This window comes from Coenobita brevimanus, chromosome 94 (assembly GCF_032717465.1).
Source record: "Coenobita brevimanus isolate Jiangsu-jjx chromosome 94, ASM3271746v2, whole genome shotgun sequence".
NCBI lineage: Eukaryota > Metazoa > Arthropoda > Malacostraca > Decapoda > Coenobitidae > Coenobita > Coenobita brevimanus.
The window spans coordinates 39,476,318-39,503,391 of record NC_137047.1 but is presented as its reverse complement, the minus strand read 5'-3'; positions in this window follow the sequence as shown (position 1 = coordinate 39,503,391).

Sequence of the window (27,074 nt, the reverse complement as noted above, 5' to 3'; positions counted from 1 at the left end):
TTAGCTTTGAGTGAAACGAAGATGAAAGGGAAGGGTGAGTCTATGTTTGGAAGTGTAAATAGAAGATTGTCAGGTGTTGATAGAGGAAGGGTAAGATTAGGTGTGGCCTTGTTAGTGAGTCCGAAAGTACAGCAGTGTGTGATTGAATGGAAGGAGGTGTCATCGAGACTGATGTGGGTGAAAGCGAAGTTTGAACGTGAGTTGTGGGTGTTTGTGAGTGCGTATGGGCCTGGTAGTGAAAGGGTTGAGGAAGAGAGGGATTCCTTCTGGAATGATGTTGATGAGTGTCTGCAGAGTTTTGGAGCGAATGTGAATGTGGTAATGATAGGAGATCTGAATGCTAGAGTGGGAAATGTAGCAGTAGAAGGTGTAGTTGGTATGCACGGTGTGCCTGGAAGAAATGAAAATGGGGAACGAATGATAGGGATGTGCGTTGAGCGAGAGATGGTGATTGGAAATACGCTGTTTGAGAAGAAAGATATTTATAAGTATACATGGGTGAGACAGGAGGGTGGAAGGGTTGTTGATAGAGCTTTGATGGACTATGTGGTTGTGTCTAGGAATGTAATAGGAAGATTGTTGGATGTGAGAGTTCTGAGAGGGGAGGGTGGAGGTATGCCTGACCACTACCTGATGGATGGAAAGTTAAGAGTAGGTAAGAGATGGGTGAGAGCTAGGAGGGTTAGGTGTGGCAGGGAGGTTTTGAAAGTGAGTGAGTTGGATAAAAGAGGGAAAATGATAGAGTATCAGGAGAAATTGAAAGATAAGTGGAATGCAGTGAAAGATCAGGAAAATGGCAGTGTGGAGGAGGAATGGCAGTTGTTTAAGAGTGCTATGGTGGGACATGCAGAAGAGGTGTGTGGTGTGAGATATGTGGGTGGTGGTGTAAGAAAAGGAAGTGAATGGTGGTGCGAGGAAGTAAGTATGGCTGTGGCTGAGAAGAGACGTGCATATGAAGTGTGGCTGCAGAGGAAGGATGTGTCATATGAGAGGTATGAGGAAAAGAGGAATAGGGCGAGAAGGGCTGTGCGCGATCCTAAAGTGGCAGCAGATGAGAGGTGGGGTAGGCGGCTGACTGAAAATTTTCAACGGAATAAGATGTTCTGGAAGGAAGTGAAAAGGGTACGAAAGGGAGAGTCTAGAAAGGAAGAGTGAGTATAAGCAGAAGATGGTAGGATGTTAATTGAGATGGATGCAGTAAGGAAGAGATGGGCAAAGTATTTTGAAAGAATGTTAAATGTAGAGGAGGAAAGGGTGGCTGAGATTGTGGCGGATGGAAGAGTGCAAGGAATAAATGTGTTGGGAGAGTTGAATGATTCTTTGATCACGAAGGAGGAAGTGGAGAAGGCAGTAAAGGAGATGAAAACAGGGAAAGCTGCAGGTATGGATGGGTGTGCTGTGGAATGCCTGAAGGGTGGTGGAGTGACTATTGTTGACTGGTTAGTAAGATTGTTGAATGGGTGCTTTGTGAAAGGTATGGTGCCAACTGACTGGGCAAGTGCTTGTGTGGTCCCATTGTATAAAGGCAAGGGTGACAAGTATGAATGTACTAGCTTTAGGGGTATAAGTCTCTTGAGTGTTGTAGGTAAAGTGTATGGTAGAGTGTTAATTATGAGAGTTAGAGACGGTACAGAGGGAGTGATTGGTGATGAGCAGTGTGGCTTTAGGAGAGGGAGAGGATGCGTTGATCAGGTGTTTGCTGTGAGACAAGTGTGTGAAAAGTATTTAGCGAAAGGCAAGGATGTGTTTTGGGCATTCATGGATTTAGAGAAAGCGTATGATAGAATTGACAGGGAGGCTTTGTGGACTGTTTTAAGATTGTATGAACTTGATGGTAGGTTACTAAAAGGGGTGAAAAGTTTTTATGTAAATAGTAGAGTGTGTGTAAGAGTGGGAAATGCTGTGAGTGATTGGTTTCCTGTGAGAGTGGGGCTGCGACAGGGATGTGTGATGTCGCCTTGGTTGTTTAATATTTATATGGATGGTGTTGTAAGGGAGGTGAATGCAAGAGTTTTAGGTGGAGGTCTGAGTCTGGTGAATGTTGATGGTGGAGAGTGGAATCTGAAGCAGCTGCTGTTTGCAGATGATACTGGACTGGTGGCTGATTCAGAGGAGAGATTGAGACAGTTGGTAGAGGAGTTTGGAAGGGTGTGTGAAAGGAGGAAATTGAAAGTAAATGAGAATAACAGTAAAGTGATGAAGTGTACGAGGTTGGTAGATGGTTAGGGGGGTGAATATAGTTTTGAATGGAGAGTTGCTTGAGGAGGTAGAGTGTTTTAAATATTTAGGGTCACATGTTGCTGTGGATGGAAAAATAGATGCAGACGTTAAGTTTAGAATAAATGAAGCAGGAAAGGTGCTGGGAGGAATGAAAAAGTTTATGTCGTTCACTTAGGATGGATGTAATGGCAAGGCTGTATGAGGGTGTTGTGGTACCAACTGCTTTATATAGGGCTGAAACATGGAATATGGGTGTAGCAGAGAGGAAAAGTTTGAATGTAATGGAGATCAGGTGTCTGAGTATGTGTGGAGTGACGCGTATGGATCGAGTGCGAAATGATGAAGTGCGAAGGAGAACTGGAGTTGTTCGGGAGATGGCTGATAGAGTTGAGCAGAGGGTGTTGCGATGGTTTGGGCATATGGAGGGAATGGATAATGAGCGATTGGTGAAAAAGATAACTAGATGTGATGTGAGAGGTGTAAGGCTGAGAGGGAGACCACGAATAGGATGGATGGACAGTGTGAAGAGAGCGCTGGTTGTGAGAGGAATGTCTGTTGAGCAAGGAAGAGTGGCTGTGCGTGACAGAAATAAATGGAGAGAAACTGTGAATGAATAAATGATGACGCAGTCCTGAGGGGATATTCTCCCGCATTTGGTCTGATCAGCTAGACAGATCAGGTGCGGGTAAGGGGATGGGTCTATTATGATGTGGCATGGGTAACCCAGCTCTGTAAATGGAGAGAAACTGTGAATGAATAAATGATGACGCAGTCCTGAGGGGATATTCTCCCGCATTTGGTCTGATCAGCTAGACAGATCAGGTGCGGGTAAGGGGATGGGTCTATTATGATGTGGCATGGGTAACCCAACTCTGCTGTCGAGCTCTGATGCGGATGTCACTGATTGCACTGCGCAGTTGACCCTTGTGCGGTGTGGTGCGGTGAGGATCTGTCCCTTCTCCCCTTTGGGGCTAAGATGCGAATGAATGTGTTAGAATGGATGTGTAAATGGGGAGTGTGTCGTTCTGTCTCGGCTACCTCCCTTTCCTTGGAGGAAGCAGCATAGGTATATAGATAGATAGTATTCACATGTTCTGCATTTACTAGGTAAAAAAATCACTAGATTAACGTAATGCTACAGAGTAATCCGAGTCAGCTATTTAGTCAGCTTAAAATGGCTAGCACTGTGAAGGTAGTGAGGTGGTGGGAGCAAAAGTCCCTTCGTCAAATCTGAAACACATCTGATTAATGGCCTTTGAGCACTTAGACCTGTAGCTTTAGGCGTTCCATATAAACACAGAATCAAAGGAAAAGGCAGTTTATCTGTCAAGTGTTTGTTCAAATCCCAAATTATTAGAACATTTTAAAATTTCACAACACTTAAATCTCTCTCTCTCTCTCTCTCTCTCTCTCTCTCTCTCTCTCTCTCTCTCTCTCACACACACACACACACACACACACACACACACACACACACACATGTAAGTACATGTACTCTGTGCTTTTAGTATTGCAAAATGGACACATACTTTAGTAAAGCAAATTTGGAAAAGAAAAGGTAGAAAGGTAGAAAGCAAGATGATGATTTCTACCAAGAACTGGTTGAAGTGGAGACGCACAATAGACTGGTTGAACGTGTACACAAACTAGAAATGGCTTTCAAAAATGAAATTGATGAAATAAAGAAGCAGATGCACTTGCAAAAGGAAGAAATAGAAAAACTAGGAAGGGAGGTCAACAAGAAAGACACAACCATCAGTGAACTAACAGTGGAACTGACTACACTTAGGAAGAAAATGAGTGAAATGGCAAGTACAGTAGTCAATCACGAGAGTGTTATGGAAGAGTTCAAAAATGAAACAGAGACAATTAGGCAAGTAATCAGTCTGATAGACCAAAGCAGTGATATTGAGGAGAAGATAACACAGGTGAATGAAGCTGTGCAAAGCTACAAAAATGATGTGGAAACCACGTATGCTGAAATGGTGAAAGTAAAGAAAGACTTAGAAACAAGAGTGGAGGAAAAAAGCATTAAACAGGATGTGAAAAGAATAATCCAAAACAATCCAAAGTTAGTCAGAGATTCAGTAGATATAAACAAATCTATAGTAATCACTGGTATAGAAGAGGAAGAAGTAAAAAACAAGATCACAAGAGACAAAGAGGAGATGGCAAATGTAATGAGCTTACTGAAAGAAGTATCAGAGGAAATCTGTAGTAAAGACATAGAGGAACACAAAAGGTTAGGGAAATACGAGAAACGCAAGACAAGACCTTTAAAGGTGACTTTCCAGAGTGTAAACACTGTGGAGGAGATACTAAAAAATGCAAAGAATCTTATGGAAAAAGAGGAGTTCAAAAATGTATGGATAAAAAGATGCCTAACACAAGAGGAACTGGAATTACTGAAAGAGAAGAGGGAGGAAGTAAAAACAAAAAATGAGGGAAGATCAGAAGAGAACAATTTTTTTTTCCAAAGTAATACAGTAGGATTGCAGGTACAAAAGTGGTACATAAACGGGATGCAATAAAAAGGAGGAAGGTCGTAAAACCATGTCATGACAAGTATATAAACAAGATGATAAAGTTGATGTACTCAAATGTGGATGGAATGGTATCTAAATTACTAGAGATGAATGATTATGTCAGAGAAAATGAACCACAAATAATGTGCCTAACTGAAACAAAATTAACACCAAGGATATCCAATGACATACTAAACTTAGAGGAATACAATATATGGAGAAGAGACAGAAATTTAAAAAAAGGAGGAGGAATTATAATATTAACTAAGAGAAATCTAAAAGTCAATGAAATAAAAGTAGATATACCATCACAAGTAGAACTGATTGCAGTAGAGATCAACATATCTGAAGGGAAAGTAATTGTAGCCAATTTGTACATGCCACCCAGATCAAACACATGGGAAAGAGACAAATATGAGGACCTGGGAGAGAGTACAATTCAGAGATTAAGATCATTACTACATAAAATGGAAGAGAAATCGGAAAGAATTATACTAACTGGAGATTTTAATACAAATATAAATTGGAATACGCTAGATATAATCAGCGAAGAAAGCTGTTGGGACCAAAAGCTCCTGGATCTCGTGCAAGAGTCTTTCCTAACGCAATATGTGAGGGAAACCACCAGAAAAAGAGGACTCGATGTACCTTCAGTGCTAGATCTAATATTTACTAGGCAAGAAAATGATATTGACAGTTTAATATATCACCCTCCACTCGGCAAAAGCGATCATGCAGTACTAAATTACAACTTCATGATAGCATATGACATAGTTAACAGCAATGAAAGTTACAAGAAGAGCCTAAACTATAAAAAGGGAAATTATCAAGACCTAAAGAAGTATTTCTTAGAAGTTGATTGGGAAAATGAGCTTAGAGGACAAGATTTAAATGCTGTATATAAAAAATGCTGTGAATTTTATGTAATAGGAGTCCAGAAGTACATCCCACAGCACAAAGAAACAGATAAGAAAATACAGAAATGATTCAATACAGAATGTAAAAAATAAAAAGAAAGAAGAGATTTGTTGTGGAACAGATACAGAAGACACAATAGTGAAAGGGCGTATAATAATTACAAACAGGCAAGAAACGACTATACAAGAATAAGGAGGGAAGCCCAAAAACAGTTTGAGGAGGATATAATAAATAAAAGTAATGATCAACCAAAACTGTTTTACAGCTACATCAGAAGCAAAACCAAAGTAAAAGATATAATACAATCCATTACGGACGAGGGAATCACTAATACGCAAGAGAAAGATATTTGTGAAGCACAAAATAAGAATTTCCAATTACTTTTTACAAAAGAAAAATATTTTGAAAGGGACTATGTGGAACATGCATGTCCACACATACTACCAGATATACAAATAGCAGTAAAAGTAATACAGGAGGAGTTAAGTAAATTAGACCGAGGAAAGGCAATTGGTCCTGACGAAATTTCATGTTGGGCACTACAAGAATGTGCAAAGGAGTTAAGTAAACCATTATTTTTAATTTTCAAGAAATCCTTGAGTCAAGGTAAACTACCTGATATTTGGAAGAAAGCAAATATTGTCCCCTTATTCAAGAAAGCAAATAGACAAAATCCACTCTACTGCCGACCAGTATCACTGACCAGTTTTGTAAGCCAGGTATTAGAAAAGCTTATAAGAAAAGCTTGGGTAAATCATCTAGAAGAACACAGTATGATAACAGAAAGACAGTTTGGTTTCAGAAAAGGAAAATCATGTGTTACTAATCTGTTGAGCTACTATGACAGAGTAACAAACACAATACAGGAAAGAGAAGGATGGGTGGACAGTATCTATTTTGATTTCAAGAAAACTTTTGACACAGTACCACACCAAAGACTTTTATGGAAACTGTACCATCAAGGAGGAATTCGAGGCAAACTGTTTTGTTGGACGCAAGATTTTCTCATAAAAAGAGAAATGAGAACAGTACTAAGAGGAAACTACTCATCATGGAAAGAAGTGACTAGTGGAGTACCACAGGGTTCAGTGCTGGCACCAATCATGTTTTTAGTGTATATAAATGATATAAACAGTAACACTGGAAATGAGAGCTATCTGAATATGTTTGCAGATGATGCAAAAACACAAAGGAGAATTACTAACACAGACTCTTGTAAAGAGCTACAAGAAGAAGTAAATAAACTTCATGAATGGAGTAATACATGGCAAATGGAATTCAATGTGGACAAGTGTCATGTAATCAAGTTTGGTAAAAGTGGAAAAAGACCTGATTGGGATTATAAGTTAGGAAATAAAACCCTACACACATCAGAAAGAGAGAAGGACCTAGGTGTGATTATCTATAACAAGCTATCTCCCGCTGATCACATCAGCAAGAAGGTACGGGACATGTAGACACTGCTTGCAAATATGAGAATAGCATTCACATACATAAATGAAGACATGCTAAGAAGGATAATAACATCATTCATTAGACCAACCCTGGAATATGCATCAGTAGTCTGGAGTCCTCATCTCAAAAAACACATAGACAAGATAGAAAAAGTTCAAAGGGCCGCTACAAGATGGATACCAAGCTTAAGGGACCTAAGCTACGAAGAAAGACTAAATAAACTGAATCTACCAACACTACAGGAGCGAAGGAAAAGAGGTGACATGATAATGCTATATAAGTGCATATCAGGGAAGAAGAAAATAGACATAAATGATTACTTAACACATGGGGAAGCATCAGCAAGAGGACACTGCAAAAAACTGCATAAGAAGAGAGGTGATAAAGACGTAAGGAAATTCAGTTTCCCAAACAGAGCAATTGATCAATGGAATGCACTACCGAATGAAATAGTGTGTGCAAAAACAATTCACAAATTTAAGGATATGAACGATAAATATAGTTTAAGACACGGGACAGTACGAGCTTGACTCATTCCTGTAAAGATACAATTAGGTAAGGCAGGTAAGAACACACACACACACACACACACACACACACACACACACACACACACACACACACACACACTCACTCACTCACTCACTCACTCACTCTTTCTTCCTTGCATCATGCAGTTTCTTACTTTCTTACCCTGTCAGTTGATGGTATATTTTATCTCCAGTGTTCAAAGCTTACACATTCTCACCATTTCCAGTCGATTTTGTTGGCTTATGTAGAGACTTTAGGGAGGAAAGGTGTTGATATACGAGTATACACTTCCATCCTCAAGAAGGTTTAATTTCTTTCCTCCTTACGCTATTAAACTGCAATTAATACTCGCTCTGCTCAGCATTTTCGGTTTTCTGTTCTTGTTATATTTGGATAATTTTCTGCGCCTTTTGAATTGAAGGAAAAATTAGGTCACTCATTACTTTTCCACCTCATATTTTGCATCAACAACAAATTCTTGGCCATACCCATGGATAATAAACTGAGAACAACATGAACTGACCGAAGTCAAGCACTGAGGAATTGATCCACTAAGTAAAAACAGGGCAACGGGGATATCAGAAATGTTTCGAGTGTCGCACACATACTCCAGGGCATAGTTAATTATTCTTCAAAATTCTACATGTTTTTATTCAAGTTAAGAAGACTAACTGATGGGGTTAATAGCAGTTTCTCAATTTTTACAACAGTTCTTTTCACCGACATACTAGTAACTTAGAGTAAATTTTGACTCCAGATTTTAGAGGTCATTCAAGATATTTAGTTCTCAAATTATACAATTCTATTCACCTCTCCACTTTTTTTTTTTCTTTCCTATACCATCCACTTGCCATAAAGTGTGCCTGCCACCCATGCGTAATTTACCAGGAATAGGAAGAACTGACTCATGGCGACCATTGGTGTAATGATCCCACCGAGCAGGGAAGAGACCACGGGGAAGCTGGGCATGGTTAGATATCTTAGCAGGTACTCTAGAGGGTGTATGCGTCGAACCACGAAGACGTTGTAGAGCCAGATGGCGCCTGACGCAACAAAGAGGGACAGGAATATGCAGTCAGTGTTGGAGAACCTGATGAGGAAAAGGTAGATGATGGTATGACATGAAGGTAACAAAAGTAAAGCTGTGTATATCATTAGGCTGTAGGTTACAATGTATACGAAGAAAATTTAGTTTCCTCAGGTATTTATATGTCAAGACAAGACTGAATATACTGTTGGGAAAAAAAGTCTCCATACAGAAGAAAAGTTTCATGAATGATAAACAGTTAGGACAAGCAAAGTTTAAAAGAGAATGTTCCACTTGCTCTTTCTCGGTTGATCGTTTCAGTAAACGAGGTGGTTTAAACTTGCTTAGGGTTGTTGCAGTTTCACAACATAAAACTTGATGAACTAATAGCTTTACTATGAAAATACATAAGTATACTACTATACCTTACCGAGAGCCAAATTTAACAATAACTATTATAAAATGCCCGGAAAAAACATTATAAAGGAAACTACAAGAGAACTGGCATGTTTTGTCCCAGTTTTATTCAATCCGAAAGTTGCACTATGAACAAGAATTACTGTACATAAAATAGAGTCTGAAAGAGAGGAAATCATGAAGATGTCAGTAAGGGATCTTTATTTTCAGAAACTGACCCAGTGTTGAAAGGATAATACCACAGGTGACGTTCCCTAGAGAAACTGCCTTTAATGACTTGCATAATATGTAGTGCTTTATCTCGCATGCCATATCATATTAAATAATAAAGAAAGAGGGTCATTGTCAGTTGTAAAGTTGTTTATCAGAACAGATACTGCATCAAGTTGTAAATATATAATGTAGAAAACTAAGAGTCCATGTGGTTATTTTATGATTTGTTTATTATGGTGTTTGAAGCTCTTTCACATGGCTTTAGAACTGGACTCCCATGAGAGTTGTTATATGCTGGGTATCTGGTGATGATTGTGGAGGATGAATGGATAGCGAAGAGAGGATTTAGGATGTAGAAAGATGGAATTGGGTGTGAGGGTTTGAGAGTAACCATGGACAAATGTGATGATATTTATTGGATTTATTGCAGGAGAGAGAGAGAGAGAGAGAGAGAGAGAGAGAGAGAGAGAGGGAGAGAGAGAGAGAGAGAGAGAGATTTGGATGGATGGATGGATGGGGCAACACTGTATTGATGTGAGATGGAAGGGGTCAGCAAAAGGAGGATGATTATGTACAAAAAGTCTCCATGTCCCCCCAACTCCCACATACATGCAAGATAGCCATACTTCACACAGAGAAAACAATGTCCATGGGCAAAGTCAGTTTCTACGCAGGGTTAGAGACGGAGTCAGGTAAGCACACGTTCTCTGGGAAGCATATTAAGCAAGTGATGAAATGCTTAATTCCAAGAAAGGCCCCGAGTGGAGAACGTCAAAGATTTCTAGAGATGGTGAAGGTGTGAGCTCTGGGTTAATGAGGATTAGGGAATAGATTTCTGGACGACTGTGGCCAATATATTCAGTAAAAATAATAAGCTGTCTGCTACCCTAGTCGGATATGACACAAGTCAGAAACCAAGTGTGCCATCGCCTCATCCAATGGCTGATGGTGGGTGGGGGAGGAGAAAAAGGGGAAATTGATTCTTTAATAATAACTCTATTTCTACTGAGAACTGTTTGACAGCTTGGCGTACAAAAACAAACTGCAAACAATCTTAACAGTTAAGCTGAAGGAAGTTGATGAATTCTGTACCTACACATTCCAAGAATCCCTGTGGACTCGGGTGATGCCATGATCTGTGGGAGGAAGAATCATTATCATCATCATCATCAGTGTCATTGTTCCAAACCAAAATCCTTCATAAATCTCAATAACGTTTTGACACTTCCTAACCAGGCAGCAAAGACAAAAGTCCAGCACTAGCAAGAAGTAGTGTACGGTCCATTAAATCTGCACGGATTCTGTGTTAACTTCCTTTTTGATAACTTTCTCTCTCTCACTCTCTCTCTCTCTCTCTCTCTCTCTCTCTCTCTCTCTCTCTCTCTCTCTCTCTCTCTCTCTCCCATTATATACATATACATATACAGTATATTTTGAGTGTGTGTGTGTGTGTGTGTGTGTGTGTGTGTGTGTGTGTGTGTGTGTGTGTGTGTGAGTGTGTGCGCTTGCTAGCATCTATCCCTCTACCACAGTACGGCCTGGTAGTGTTCAAAGAGATGAAAATTGTTATGATTTCTTTGGTTTGTGAAGGTTTTATTACCTGTGGAACTGCAAGAAAAACTGGAGGCTTTGAGGCGGTCGTTAGATGAGTGAAGTTGGCCGTCAAAGCATATTCCAAATCCAACGTATCAACACTCAAAGCCAAGGGAATAATTATCACATCAGTCAAAATATGATAAGCATTATAATACTTCTTTCATTCTTCAATTCTGATTAATATATTACATGTACTGGTTAAGAAATGAACAGGTCAGTAATGTTTATGGAAGTTACTCATTTTTTTGTAATATCTAATAACAAATTACTGCAATTAGTAAGTCAATATGTAGATAATCCACGTATATCCTTGAATGTCAACCTTTGCTACTGAAGAAATTGGAAATTATGTAGCTGTTGAGAAAAGTATGATGAAGCACAAAACCCAGTTCATGTTTGTGACTGAATACTTTAATGTAAAAATGACAGAAAAGTTGACAAAACTGTAAATGGAGACTTTAATGCAAAAGTGAGAGAAAGGTTGACAAAACTGTAAATGGAGACTTTAATGCAAAAGTGAGAGAAAGATTGACAAAACTGTAAATGGAGACTTTAATGCGAAAGTGAGAGAAAGGTTGACGAAACTGTAAATGGAGACTTTAATGCAAAAGTGAGAGAAAGATTGACAAAACTGTAAATGGAGACTTTAATGCACAAGTGAGAGAAAGGTTGACGAAACTGTAAATGGAGACTTTAGTTCAAAAGTGGATGAGAAGAAGGTTGGTGAAACTGCTATAGGAATGTTGGAAAATGGATAAAGGCAATGCTTGAGGCGAAATAATAGTGGAAGTTGCAGAAGCTGACAGGGTAAAGAAATCTTCATCCAGCTAAATGAAAATCAAATGTGAGCTTGGAACAGGCAGAATGATAAGCATACTGGAAAGAAAATATTTCATATTCATTTGCATAGCACAAACCAGTACAGGAAAGAATGTAACGCCACTGAAGAGAGTAAGTAAACAACAATGGAATGATGAAAAGTCAGGCAATAATAGGTGCAGTGAAGAGACAAATGGGCTTATTTCAGTGGGAGGAGCCAAACATTGTAGCCAGGAGAGAAGGTAATGGAGCTTAGTTTCTTAATTTAAAATAGGACTTTTTGGTGAAGGACATAGATACTGAAAGAGAAAAAGTAAAAAAAAAAAGTGACATTAGTTCACGAAGCAACTCCAGAACTAGGAGGTAGAAAACGCCACACTACCAGCATTAAATCTCAAAATCTCAAAAGCGCTTCTACAGAAAATTAGGAACAAAATCAAAAGTACAATAAAAATCAGCCTGAGTTAGCTGAAGTTAAACAGAAAGTCAGTGATGAAAAATTAAGATAACCTGAAGTATAAGATAAAAAACAAAACTGCAAAACTTTATATAATGAAGGGGAAGAGAAATCTAAATCCTACTGCTTCCTCTGAAAGACCAGTAAAGAAGTTCCCAATAGAATATTTTTTTATCAACTGAAGCAGAATCTTTTAAATAATTTTAAAGCAATTCTATCATGATTGAAGAGTCAGCTCAGGTTAGTTATAAATAATTTTAAAGCAATTCTATCATGATTGAAGAGTCAGTTCAGGGTAGTGAATGGTAGAAACAATGATTCTTAACACTGCATTTGAAAGAACAAAGAATATCTTGAAAAGAATGATGAAGGGCAAGGCAAAAATCAACCATTCTTGTTAAAGGTACAGATGATTTTACAGCAAAGGAATCTGCAAAAATGCTTACGATATGCTCAAAGGTCTAATCAATATTCAAAATATGAAACTATGCATATGTTTTGCGTATTCACACAAAATGCGACATAGCAGATCTAAAAACTACCGTCTAATAAGTCTTCTCCCTGTTGCTGAGAAGCTTTACACCTCGGCTTAAAATACAATGATCAAATTAGTCTAACACTATGTGCACCTCCACCAAGACAACAAATCATATTTTCTAGTGGGTTACTTGACAACTTACCATATTCCCGTTATGAACCAAGCGATTGGGAAGACTTCATATTATGGGATTATAGAGAACCTTTGTGTATAGCTTTTATTCCTTATGAGAGTTTCCTATTTTGATGCAGCAGCAGTGCCTATGGTAATTTGGGTACAAGGGATAGATTGTTAAGATTCTAAAAAAAATAATATTTATAGAGAAAGCTCTGTCAGTCTGAAACACCTAAGGATAATCGGAAATTGATACTGTGATAGCAAAGGACTTAACCTAAACGGTTAGTGGTTGGACAATCTTCGATGTGCTGATGCCACAGTTCTTTTTGCTGAATCGTGGCTGAAACCACAAGAACTGATAGTAAAAAGTCAGTCTGATCCTGTGCTTAAATATGAATATAAAGAAGAAGAAAGTTGTGTTTAATAGAAAAGTTCTGTCACTTCCAGCAATAATAGAATGTGTTGAGATGGCTAAGACAAGCAGCTCCAATTCCAGGTCACAACGGAATCAAGCCAAGAGAATGAATGAGATGGAGGTGTCTGGTAAACAAAGGAACATGATGGAGGATATGGAGTTGTCTTCGTCATTCAGTTAATTTCCTCGGAATGATGATGATGATGGTAATGATGATCTCCATTCTATATTTACACTAGTGCGTCAATATGTCGAAATAATGATCCTTAGCACATCGGTTTTCCACATTTGAAACTAATTCATCCCATCCTTTCTCCAGCACCATGGCGTCTCTTTCAGCTATATTTTCGCTGATACCGCCGGTCTTTCATATTCAGTATATTTAGGAATGACTCTTCCTAGTAAAAGGCTATAACACATTCAACCCAGGGACGTATTGTTAAATATTCTTTGTATTCCTAAGATTTTATTCAGAGCAGTTGCGAATGTTTGAACTGGAGAGGTTGGATACCACCTTCGTTAACACTGACGCCCCCATCAGTTTCTTTAACTCTATAGACCCCAGTGTTACCAAGAGATGACGGTTTGGGTTATTTTTATGTCTTAATCAGAAGGGAACCCTAAGGTGGGAACCTATGCAACTGAGGCCATAGGCGAAGGGCAGTACGCTCAGCACCTTCCACACTAGAACGATCGCACAGCAACCCTGATCTTTCCAGGGTTAACCTTTTAACCGGACGAAAAAAACCCAGAAGCTGAAAAAAAAAGAAAAAAAGAAAAGAGTGCATTCCCTGAGAGAAGGGATTACCGTAGGCTGTTTTCGATTCCTTCAGTCACATAGACCCTTACAGAGGTGAATATAATCGTCCGAAATAGCCTGAATAAAATTAAAGTACGCCATCGTACTAAAGTGATTACCTAAGAAAAATGAACACAAATACCTTCTGGAGAACACAAATACCTTCTGGAGAAACAAGGATGAACTAACAAAGAACGATGTCACATTATGCAGGGGCTCAGAGGAACAAGAACAAATTTACAGTCATCGTATTCAAAGCGTTAACACATTAACGTAAAAGATTTAATTTTTTCAGTTATCAGACAGAAGTCACGTAAAGCGTTTTTCAATTATTTTACTGCTAGAGGTCTCTCCTACGATTAAATAAATCGTCGTTGTGATAAAAAATTAAAGTAGTAGAAGACGTCCACGGATTGCAAACGTTGATTAATCAGATAAACGATTTTTAAAAGCAGACAGCAAAAAATATGAAAATAACAGACTTCACACAATCAAAGGCACTGATCAATACAAGCATTTCTTGACAACACCAAAGCACTCCCCGTACGGGTATGGGAGACGGCCAAGCTAGACTGAGCGCAACATTCAGGCCTAGTTATGGCTATGAGGTCATGAGCAGATGAGTACAACAACACCACCACCACTACCACCACCACTCACACATACTGTAATATCCACGCATCTGGCTTGATTATAGTAACTGATGATATTTCTGCGAAGTTTTGCCGTGTTTATGGAGGTTAATTACGGCACTGGTATCGGTGATTCGTCTAATACTTACTCCACAAAATAATGGTTCATGCTTATGCTGTATTTACCTTCACATTTTTCTTTTCTTTTTTTTTTTCAATTCTCTCGGGAACGTATGGGTTGTTTAATGAACTGAATCATTCTTTTAATCCCTCCAGTAAAAATAAAGATTTGTCATTTTACTTTCATTCCCTACTGTTATTGCTTGACGCTCTTGATAAATTTCTGGATGTAATGAAGTTGTTTAACTCCTAAATGCCGGTTATTCTAAACTTGGCTGTCCCCTCGGATTAGATAATAATTTTGCTTCCTCCACCCCTAAAAAAAAAAAAATCAGAAATCATTACACTTATAAAATGATCAGATAGGTCACACAGAGGAAGAAAATGTAAAAATTTACCTTCCGAGACTCTTCTCGTGGTGACAAGGATGTATTTAACGATTCCCACTTTGTAGGGAGACAGTGCTCAACAAGCAGAGCGCGCTACAGTGTTTATATAAGGGCTAGGATTGCTTAATACATCTCTAGAAAATACTCAAACACCACAAATTACAGATTTTTTACAACTGGAACTTGTTAGAGTGAAATATGCATTGCATTTTAATATTATGTAATGCTTTGACTCGTATGTTCCTTCTTTTATTATTTTCAATATATTGTAAAAGTAGATGGGGGCGCTCACCATCCACTCACTCGATGTAGTGCTGCTCACTGGTGTCTGTCCTTTCCTCTCCTTCATCCTTCATTCCTTCCATCCTCTTCTGTCTTTCTTTCCGTCATTTTTTCCTCGTCCTTCTGCATACGGGTGACTTTACACTCGCTCTTCTGTCTTTCTTTCCTTCATTCTTTCCTCTTCCTTCTGCCTGTGGGTAACACTACACTGAGTGACAAACCACATGGTTTCCTGTACACCAGGAAACCATTTACTACGTTGGGTGGTAACCATATAACCAAATTTTGGCGCCTGGTGGTTTAGTGAGTAATCAAGGCGTTCCAATCGGATTGAGCCGGTGAAGGTTTAAATCCAAAGGGTGGTTGGGGTTTATTGCTCACGTAATGCCACTCACGGCTGAGTGAGGCTGGTCACTCTCATCTTAAATGTCAACACCAAATTGCCTAGCCCCGGGCTCCTAGCTTCTCATGGGGCAATGTAGGATTCGATGATGAATGATGAATGAATGAATGAACGTAAAAGTAGAAGAGATACACAGTTGCCAGTATATTCTAAAAGCGTTTTAATTTCACTCATTTATTCTCTCTCTCTCTCTCTCTCATATTTATACTGCCATTTCTTTCTTTCTTACTTTTATATCACCCGTTTTTTAACAGTACCGTTTTCAGGGGTGAAGTGACGGTGGAGAGGGCTTCCTTTACATGGTGGCATCAATAACCCTGGATGGAGGCCCTGCATGCTATAGAAGACATCTCAGCTTGAGCGACGGCCCTAGCTGGACACTCAAACAGCCCTCACATCTGCATATCTTTCCTAGAATGGGGAAAATGGGTTGCTACGTTGTCAAAAGCCATGCTCCTGGAGACGATACATTCATTTTTATTTTCTGCTATAGGGCCTGCAGCAACTAAGACCTGCTAGTCCGTTTTTGCAGCTGAAGACATGGAACTCAGCCCTGACTCACACAAGAACACATGCCCTATTCACACAGTAAGATTACAGGTAGACACTGACAGGTCAAGTGCAACCTCTGTAAAAGGTGGTTGCATCTCGACTGCTCATCCCTGTCATCATACAAACACCACACTTCATAATGGACATGGGGCTGCAACACCGTACAAAACACACACACACATATACACACACACACACACACACACACATACACACACCGCTACATGCTCAGACATAACCACACGATATATATATATATATATATATATATATATATATATATATATATATATATATATATATATATATATATATATATTAAAACTGAAAATTTGTTGGCCAGATTTACAAGAACGTACATTTAGTTGGGAATGTTTCGTTTGCTGGAATTGCACTGTTCTGTATATTGGAAGACAGCTTAAAAACATGAGGTGCAACAATTCGATTGAGAGAGAGAGAGAGAGAGAGAGAGAGAGAGAGTACAATTATGTCCTCATATCATGTTTTGGCAAATTTTGTGCTTCTACATGAGGAAATCTGCGACAGGTGGCAATGAAGCCACCATGCCTCAAGCAAGGCAAGCACCTTGCTACTTCAAGTTAATAACAAAAGATATTCAGTCGAGAGTTCGTCGCAGGAGCTTGAGAATACTTATTAAATCACGACGGATTGAAGGATTAAACAGGTTGTCAGAACTGAAATTTTACATGAATGACGAATATCTATATGTGGATGTACAGTAGAATGTAAATCGACACTAATGGCAGCAATAGCTTGCACTTGCATCCTAGTTCAACAGCAGCTGATAAAGACCTACTCTATCTGGCTTGTCAGTCACAGAGAACTACCAGAACTGTTTACTTTGGCGGTGGGTAGTGCCCCGTGCCGTAGATATCTGTTTCATTACCCGTCTGCGTGACCTGGACCAACTCGATTGCTGAAGTAATATATCTCTTATTGAACCTGTTGTCAAGCATTTATCGTAATTTTCAAATAGAGGGATCTGTCTTAAGTATTCCAGTACTTAAAGATTCCAGTTATTTTAAGTTATGTTTTAACTGGAAAAATATCTTTCATGTGGTTCATTTTCTAATTTACCTCCATTGAAAATTTCCTGATGCAACTGTTTGACAATTAAGCCATCAGTGTTGTTCATAGGTGGACAGACAAGTAGTCTCACTGTATTTCATGTGATGCCTCAGACGTTTTTCCAATAAAAGTGACTAAGAAACTGTAATTTTTGTGTATTTGTTAAATACATGATTTTTGCTTAATAATGTCTCCTCTATGTTGTGCTTCCTCCCACTTTCTCTATACTCATTTCAAAGACAAAAGTGGTCATAGTATGAATGTGCACAACGGTCTAACATATTTTCGTATTCCAGAACTTACATACTCTGACTATTGCCATTTTGCCACTTTAATATCATATAACTGTAGTGTATAAATATGTCTAACTGTACGCTCGAGAAAACTTTTCTCATTTCTTCCCTTTACAGTTATTTCGAGATTTCACTCTTCACCACTACCTTGGGCTCGCTTCTCCATTTACCGAAGCACATGGTGAACAAGTCGACATTTTCAAAAATTCATGATGGTCTACAGCACAGCAAGTACCTTTCCTATATCCCTGGCTGTCTTGAACAGAGCTCAAACATATTATTCCTTTCTCTTACAATCAGTCCTGTTTTCATCGACAATCTTCTTTTTCCGGTGGGAACCTTAATTCACACTCTCATCTCATGAACCCTTCCTGTCGCTCCAGTAGGGCTTGTGAACCTTTCCAGGAGTTATCATTTGTTGCGTTGTGGTGTTGTGGATTAGGAGGCTCTCGAACACTATCTCTTTGATCTTTCGTGGACTAATAAATCACTAGTGTGGCGAGCAGCCATGCAAGTTTGCTCTGCACATTACAGAGTTTCTATTTTCGGATGTGAAAGCATACATGTTACAATCTTACTGTGTGACTAAGATCCAAAATTTTTTCCTTGATCATTCGTCTTCTAATGCTGTCCTTAACAACGAGATGCTTTCAAAAGTCACTGACACCAGGTTTTCTCCAAGCCACAGGCATGTTATGTTCTAATCAGAATCGTGTTAAATCTCTCCTACGTCTTGCCAAAAACAATTTCATTGCATTAAGTGCGACGAACATTCCAGCACGTAATGTGTCCGCTTGTTCTGAAAAGATATCTTGTAAACTCCATTCCCCCAAGGTTACCCCTTCTTTCTTTCCTCTGTCTTTGTTCCCTTCTCTGGTATAGGTTTTGCTTCTGACCCAGTTATGAATTATTCTGGTGCTGTTTCTCAATCCCCTCAACCCTTCTGACTTCCTCATGTCTGACATTAAAATTTCTTCAAAAGATGTGCTTTCTGCCCTCACTGACCCAGTAAAGTACTCTGTCTTGTTTGCGAGCTTCTGTTGTCTGCATTAATTACGGTTTCGTGCTGACGCCTGCAATCACGTACACCTTTCATCTTGTACATTTCCACGTTGTTTGAAGCTTGCTTTCTTTCCACTGTATTGAGAGGGGTAATGGCTTCCAAATCTCCAATTACGAAACTGGTGAAAAGTCTTAAATTTCCAGAGCTTCTACGTCTACTCCCAAGAGACATGTTTTAATGTAATTTTCCATAGCTTTTTTTCTATCTGTCAGTATGAGTTACGTCAGTGAAATTCTTCTAACCCAACTTTCCTTTGACGTATCTCGTCATCTTCGGTATTTTTATAACACTTCTGGTAAAGAACTAGATATACGATGATAGTGGTCCGTAGTAGGACTCATACTAGTTATGAACAAATATGAGTCTCAAACGGTTTTACAGGAATGCTTCGCGCCGTACAGCATCGCCATGGCGCTGCAGAAACACTCTCCCCTTAAGAACAAATTTGACGAAGTGATTGGGTGGCTGCAGCAGAGTGGTCTGCGCAGGCATTTCTTCCTAGAGGGTCTCAGACTGGCTGCTACCACAAAGGTATATAATTATTTGTCTGTCTGTGTATCTATCTATCTATCTATATATCTATCTATCTATCTATCTATATATATATATATATATATATATATATATATATATATACAGTCTATATATATATATATATATATATATATATATATATATATATATATATATATATATATATATATATACATATATATATATATATATATATATATATATATATATATATATATATATATATATATAGTTACATAGCCTATGATTTCATCATCCTTTGTGTAATTCTAACGTACAGTATGCTGCATGTTTGATCACGAGCGTGTTCTACCTCGCTCCCCCCCCCCTCCTCCCTTATAGTAGAGTAAGTCGTTCTTTCTGTTGTTCAGTGCAGGAGTGTCAACTCTTTGTCCCCTCTGGCTTCATTTGCGCGTCCTTCTTACAAGTTGTATCAAGCTCTGCTGGCCCCTATATAATGAGCACAGTCTCTGCATTATTGCCACTTAGATCTACTCCTCATTTTGTTCACATCTCTGTCCTTCCCTGTACAGTTGTTATTATTGTGAGTGCTCAGGAAGTCTCCAAACATCTAGCAGCTGTGTAATTTGAGTATAACTGTTATTGCATTTTTTCTTGTACTGTGTAGCGTAAGGTGTTAATTCTTAGGCCTAGGGAGGTTTTTTGTAATTAATGTAAAGTTTTTTTGTCAGCCCTTATTAATAATATTTTGTATCTGTAATAATATATCTTGCATTCACTGAGTATTATCTGGTATTTCATTTTATCAGGGCTGACTTAGATAAATTTACTCTTGCTAATTTCGTGTTAATAGAGGCTATTGCAGTTAACCATATATTTAACCTGTTTTTTGCCATTACATTATCCTTATGAGTCCTGAATGTTTTGTTGTTAGTTTGAGCATTAAACTTTAACTTGTAATTTTACCTAACTCTTTTGTTTTGAACCTGGAACTTTACGGGACAGTAGTGATTTTTAGTATTCTCACTTAAAGTGTACATTATCTTTCTCTGTTCCGTAACATAAATTTGGCGACCTCTTATCAGGATATTCAGGATATTATCATAAGGATATTGCTTGATATTTTGTGACGGATTTATTCATGATGTCTACTATTACTACACTTGATGAAGCCAAAGATTTTTTGTCAAATGTGCAAACAGTGTGTGATGTAGAAAACAGAACAAAGAATGAACTTAAGCTTGTTGCTCAACAATTGGGAATTGCAGTTCACTCTCATCATTTTAAAGATCAAATTGTTGGCATGATTAATAAAAACTTGTTTAATGTAACTCCTCCAAATGAGCAAACGCAGATTGAAATAGCTAAGTTACAGCTAGCTCTGCAGGAGGCTCGTGTTAAGGAAGCTGAGTTTCAGGTTCCTGCTAAGGAGGCTGAGTCTCAGGCTCGTATTCAGGAGGCTGAGTTTCAGGCACAAGTTGAACTTGCTAGGATTCAGGCAGACCATGAGTATCGCATGAAACAAGGTGGAACTGGATCATCTAGCTCTGATGATTTTGATGTGGCTAAAAATGTTAAACTTGTCCCTCCTTTTAATGACTCTGATTTAACAAAGTATTTTCAGTTGTTTGAGAGGGTAGCTACAGGTTTTAATTGGCCCAAAGAGTATTGGCCAGTACTCCTTCAAACTGTTCTCACCGGTAAAGCTCAAGTAACTTATGCATCTTTGCCTCATGATCAATCTGATAATTATGTAGTCAAGAGCTTGATTCTTAAGGCCTATGAGCTTGTTCCTGAAGCCTATAGAGTAAAATTTAGGGCAACTTATAAGCAAGATAAGCAATCCCATGTTGAGTATGCAAAAATCAAAGAAGATCTGTTAGAGCAGTGGTTAAATTCTAAGAATGTGGATTCTGATTTTGACAAATTTAAGCAGATGATTTTGCTGGAGGACTTCAAGAGGTGTATTAATAAAGATGTAAGCCTATATCTTGATGAGAAAAGAATAGATAATTTGTCTGATGCTGCAGTTTTAGCTGATGAATATGTCCTCACTCACAAGAGATATTCTAAAGAAAAAGGGAAAGCTGAGAGTAAGTACGTTGCCTCTACTCAGAGTACAGGTAACAGGAAAGAGAATAAAGATGATGTTTCTCAGGAAGTAAATACCAGCTCCACCTCTAGATTTCAGAAAAGTAAATGTACTTATTGTAGTAAGCTTGGTCATACTACGGAGAAATGTTTCAGGAGACAGCATGATGTGAACAAAAAGGAGTCTTTAAATATTCAGTCAATTGGTCTAGTGTCCACCCTTGAGAGTTCCCAGAATTCTTTAACTGAGTTAACTGAACCTGCTTTGAGGGGTAAATTAAATTCTCATGATGAAGCTCCTCTTTTGAGCAGTAACGTGGGTGACACTCTCAAGAGTTCATGTGCTAATTTCCTGTCTGATGGTTTTGTCAGTCCTCTGGACAGTAATGACAGGAAATCAGTTAAAATATATCGTGATACAGGCGCTTGCCAATCCCTTATGCTGACCGGTGTACTAGGCTCTAATGTTAACTCCTCTGATGAAACTGTAATCTTACAAGGTGTAGGGAATAATTACTTCTCTGTCCCTCTGTGCAGAGTGAATTTAGAGTCTGGTTTTGTTAATGGTTCCGTTATGGTTGGGTTGGTTGAGACACTCCCAATGTCAGGTGTAACTTTCTTACTTGGAAATGATATTGGTGGAAGTCAAGTGTGTCCAGCTCCTCAGTTGTCTAGTGAGCCAGTGGCTGCGGCCCAGGATTGTGATGTCCCTGATGTGTTCCCTGCATGTGGTGTCACTAGGGCTAAGTCTAAAGTTACTGGTGACTTAGAGGATAATGATGATGATGATGTTATCCTAGCTGACACTTTTCTTGCTAATTTGGACCACTCACCAGATGAGGCAGTACCCCGTAGTGTTGATAATTTGTCTCATCAAGAGTTGGTTGAGTTGCAGGTTGCTGACCCTGAGTTGAAAGGTCTAGCTAACTCTGCTTGCAGTGAGGAAGAGTCAGCTGGTGCTTCTACTTGTTATTATATAAAGTCAGGAGTACTTATGAGGAAGTGGAGACCCCCAACAGCATCAGCCGACTGTGAATGGGAGGTTGTACATCAAGTTGTCATCCCTCGTGTTTGTAGGCAGGATATCATTAGAGTGGCTCATGATTCCAGTTTGGCAGGACACCTTGGAGTGAGGAAGACTGTGGCACGCATTTTGAAACACTTCTACTGGCCAGGTATCTTCAGGGATGTTTCCTGGTATTGTGAGTCTTGTCACACCTGTCAAGTTGTGGGGAAGTGTAATGAGACCGAAAAGATTGCACCTCTAGTTCCCATTCCTCCTTTTGAGGCGCCATTCACCCGTGTGTTGGTGGATATTGTGGGCCCTCTTCCTAAGACTTCTTCAGGATTTTCTTATGTGTTGACCCTGATTGATATGGCTACTCGTTATCCTGAAGCCATTCCACTTAGAAATATCTCAGCGAAAAACGTGGTTAAGGAAATGCTAGGGTTCTTCACAAAGTTTGGTCTGCCCAAGGAGGTACAGTCAGACCGGGGAAGTACTTCCATGTCAAATGTTTTCAAGCAGTCTCTGAAAGAATTGGGCATCACCCAGATCACGTCTTCAGCTTACCATCCCCAGACCCAAGGAGCGTTGGAGAGATATCATCAAACACTCAAATCGATGCTCAAGAAATACTGTTTGGAACATCAGAAAGACTGGGATAAAGGTCTTCCATTCGTTGTATTTGCCGCAAGAGAATCTCCAAATGAATCACTGGGCTTCTCACCTTTTGAACTACTGTTTGGCCATGAAGTAAGAGGACCCCTTAAGCTACTCAAGGAATGCTGGCTGTCGGAGGAAGATGACGTCAACCTGCTGGAGTATGTGATGAAGTTCAAAGAACGGCTGTCCACTGCTTTACAGCTGGCGAAAGAGAATTTAGGAGCTGCTCAGGAGAAGATGAAGACTTGGTATGATAAGAAGTCCAGGTTACGCCACTTTCAGCCGGGAGATCAGGTTTTGATTCTGCTACCAGTGCATGGGCAACCTCTTCAAGCCAAGTTTAGTGGTCCTTATTTCGTGGAGAAGAAACTCAGTGATGTCAACTATGTCATCGCCACACCAGATCGTAGAAAGAACAAGTAACTTTGTCACATCAACATGCTAAAGTTATATCACAGGCGGGACGAAAATAACCCAGTCTGCACTGTAGCTGCTCCACCTGAGTCTGCAAGTGAAGTTCTCCCATGCAGCATGAGCCTGAGTGATAGTTTGGGGAAGAATCCTTTTATCATGAATGATCTCCAGACTAAGCTTTCTCATCTAGCTCCCGAGGAAAGGCAGGAGTTTTCGGCATTACTGCAGGAGTACCCGCAAGTGTTCTGTGCCACTCCAGGAAGAACCAGTGTGTTGATGCATGATGTCGATGTTGGAGACGCAAAGCCAATTAAACTGCCTCCTTACCGTGTGAACCCAGTGAAAGTTCCTCTCATCCAGAAGGAGCTTGGCTACCTGTTGGACCACAGGATGATTGAGCCCTGTCAGAGCGAGTGGAGTTCTCCTGCCACTCTAGTCCCTAAGCCAGGTGGGTCACAGCGGCTTTGCACTGACCACAGACGTGTTAATCAGATAACCAAAACAGACACTTACCCTCTCCCTCGCGTGGAAGATTGCATAGACAAGATCGGAAAGGCTAGGTACGTAAGTTTGATTTGTTAAAGGGATACTGGCAAGTACCTATGACTGAACGTGCTAGGGAGATCTCATGTTTTGTAACACTAGGAAAGACTTTTGCATGTTCTGTAATGCCATATGGTATGAAGAATGCACCAGCCACATTTCAGAAGCTCATGAATGTTGTAACAGAGGGTTTGGCAGGGTGTGTTGTTTATATTGATGCTGTATTAATCTTCAGTGACAACTGGAAAGATCACCTATGCCATGTCAGTAAATTTCTTGAGCGTTTGGTTCAGGTTAATCTTGTAACTAATTTATCAAAGTGTGAGTTTGGTCAAGCTAAAGTTCAGTACCTTGGGTATGTAATTGGTGATGGACATGTTGCACCAGCAGCAGCTAAGGTTCAGGTTATAAGTGATCTTCCCAGACCTAAAAGTAGGAAAGAGCTACAAAGATTTTTGGGAATGGTAGGTTATTACAGGAGATTTGTTCTTAACCTTTCAATTCTTGTATCACCACTTACAGACCTACTGAAAAAGGGAGTTAAATTTGTCTGGACCGATAACTGTGAATCCTCTTTCAGCAAACTTAAAGCTATCCTATTAAGTCAGCCAGTGCTCGCTACTCCAAATTTTGCTAAGCCTTTTAAGATGGCTGTTGATGCAAGTGATACAGGAGCTGGGGCTGTTTTGCTGCAAGAGGATGATCAGGGTATTGAACACTCCGTATCTTATTACAGTAAGAAGTTCACTCCACCTCAAAAGAACTACTCAACTATTGAGAAAGAGCTTTTGGCCTTGATTTTGGGTTTACAGCATTTTTCATTTTATTTGTGTTCTGGTTTTGACCCCATAGTCATTTATACCGATCATAACCCACTGAAATTCCTTAGTAAGTTTAAAGATAAAAATCAGAGATTGACAAGATGGAGTCTACTTCTTCAGGAGTATTCATTAGACATGCAACATGTCAAGGGGAAAGAAAATGTTATTGCAGATTGCTTATCTAGACTTTAGACAGATTGTTTTAGAGTAATAAGATATTTCCTTTGTAAATTTCTTTTTCTTTGTGGGGAGGTGTTACATAGCCTATGATTTCATCATCCTTTGTGTAATTCTAACGTACAGTATGCTGCATGTTTGATCACGAACGTGTTCTACCTCACTCCCCCCCTCCTCCCTTATAGTAGAGTAAGTCGTTCTTTCTGTTGTTCAGAGCAGGAGTGTCAACTCTTTGTCCCCTCTGGCTTCATTTGCGCGTCCTTCTTACAAGTTGTATCAAGCTCTGCTGGCCCCTATATAATGAGCTCAGTTTCTGCATTATTGCTACTTAGATCTACTCCTCATTTTGTTCACATCTCTGTCCTGCCCTGTACAGTTGTTATAATTGTGAGTGCTCAGGAGGTCTCCAAACATCTAGCAGCTGTGTAATTTGAGTATAACTGTTATTGCATTTTTTCTTGTACTGTGTAGCGTAAGGTGTTAATTTTTAGGCCTAGTGAGGTTTTTTGTAATTAATGTAAAGTTTTTTGTCAGCCCTTATTAATAATATTTTGTATCTGTAGTAATATATCTTGCATTCACTGAGTATTATCTGGTATTTCATTTTATCAGGGCTGACTTAGATAAATTTACTCTTGCTAATTTCGTGTTAATAGAGGCTATTGCAGTTAACCATATATTTAACCTGTTTTTTGCCATTACATTATCCTTATGAGTCCTGAATGTTTTGTTGTTAGTTTGAGCATTAAACTTTAACTTGTAATTTTACCTAACTCTTTTGTTTTGAACCTGGAACTTTACGGGACAGTAGTGATTTTTAGTATTCTCACTTAAAGTGTACATTATCTTTCTCTGTTCCGTAACAATATATATATAGAGAGAGAGAGAGAGAGAGAGAGAGAGAGAGAGAGAGAGAGAGAGAGTGTCTTACGTTTATGTTTTGCACAACTTTAATTTTGATGCAGAAATCTGCAGTATTACAGTAGTTTTGCCAGCTGTACAAGAACTTCCTTTGATAGTCGCGTCCAGACCGCAAGTGGAAAAATGTGAATTTAGTTTTTGGGTCCGTAAAACTGGTGGGTTCAATATATTTCTCTCTTTTCCCTATTTATTCAACAGTGCAGGCACACTGAAACTAGAGGACCTGGATGTGACATACACTATTGCAGGTTGTATTTTTGAGAAAGAATAAAAATAGACAGCGCTGACAGGTTAACGTAAAGACCAGTGTGCAGTCGACAGCCACAATTTAAGCCGCCTGTTTATCGTTCTGTTTTATGAAAACCTTCTTTATTATGCTTAATGCCTACAGTGTCGAGATCTTTAATGGTACATCACGTGGACATGGTTTGCATAAGTGAAGTGATTGATTACATTGTCTGATTTCATAATCTGTTATCTTTACTTCAAATGGCATTGTTAAATTCGCTGATACACTCAGTATATCAAATATCGCCACAGTTTGATTTGAAGAACATTTGACATTGGTAACACTGAATTAGATATTCCTGTCCTTCTTTTAGTAGTGCAGTACTGCGGCTTATCATATATAACTCTTCTAAACAAGGTGAAACAAAACTTCGTCTCCTCAAAAACTTTGCTACTTTTACGAATTACCTTCAAATACTCTTTCATCTGCTTCCTTCTGTTGTTCCTACTTCAGTTATCACTGCTCTTCTGAACTCTACTTCTGTATCCCTCCTCAGTTACGGCAGGTGCCCAGCTCCCATCTACCAACGCACTTTTAACGCCTTCCCGCCTAGCTGTCTAATGCAACAGTTAACTGATGCTCAAGTCCTTTATACATGCAGCTGGTCAACCCAGGAACTGGCTTCCTTCTGCTGTATTTCCAGCTGTCCATACCGCCGGTCTTTTAAACGAAATGCGTCCAGCCATCTTGAAATGAACGTAGCTGGATTTTAGCCCTCGTTTGTCGGAATTTCCCTTAGAGGAGTGACTGTGTTCTTTCTTCCAGAATTGGGCTATTTTCTGCATGA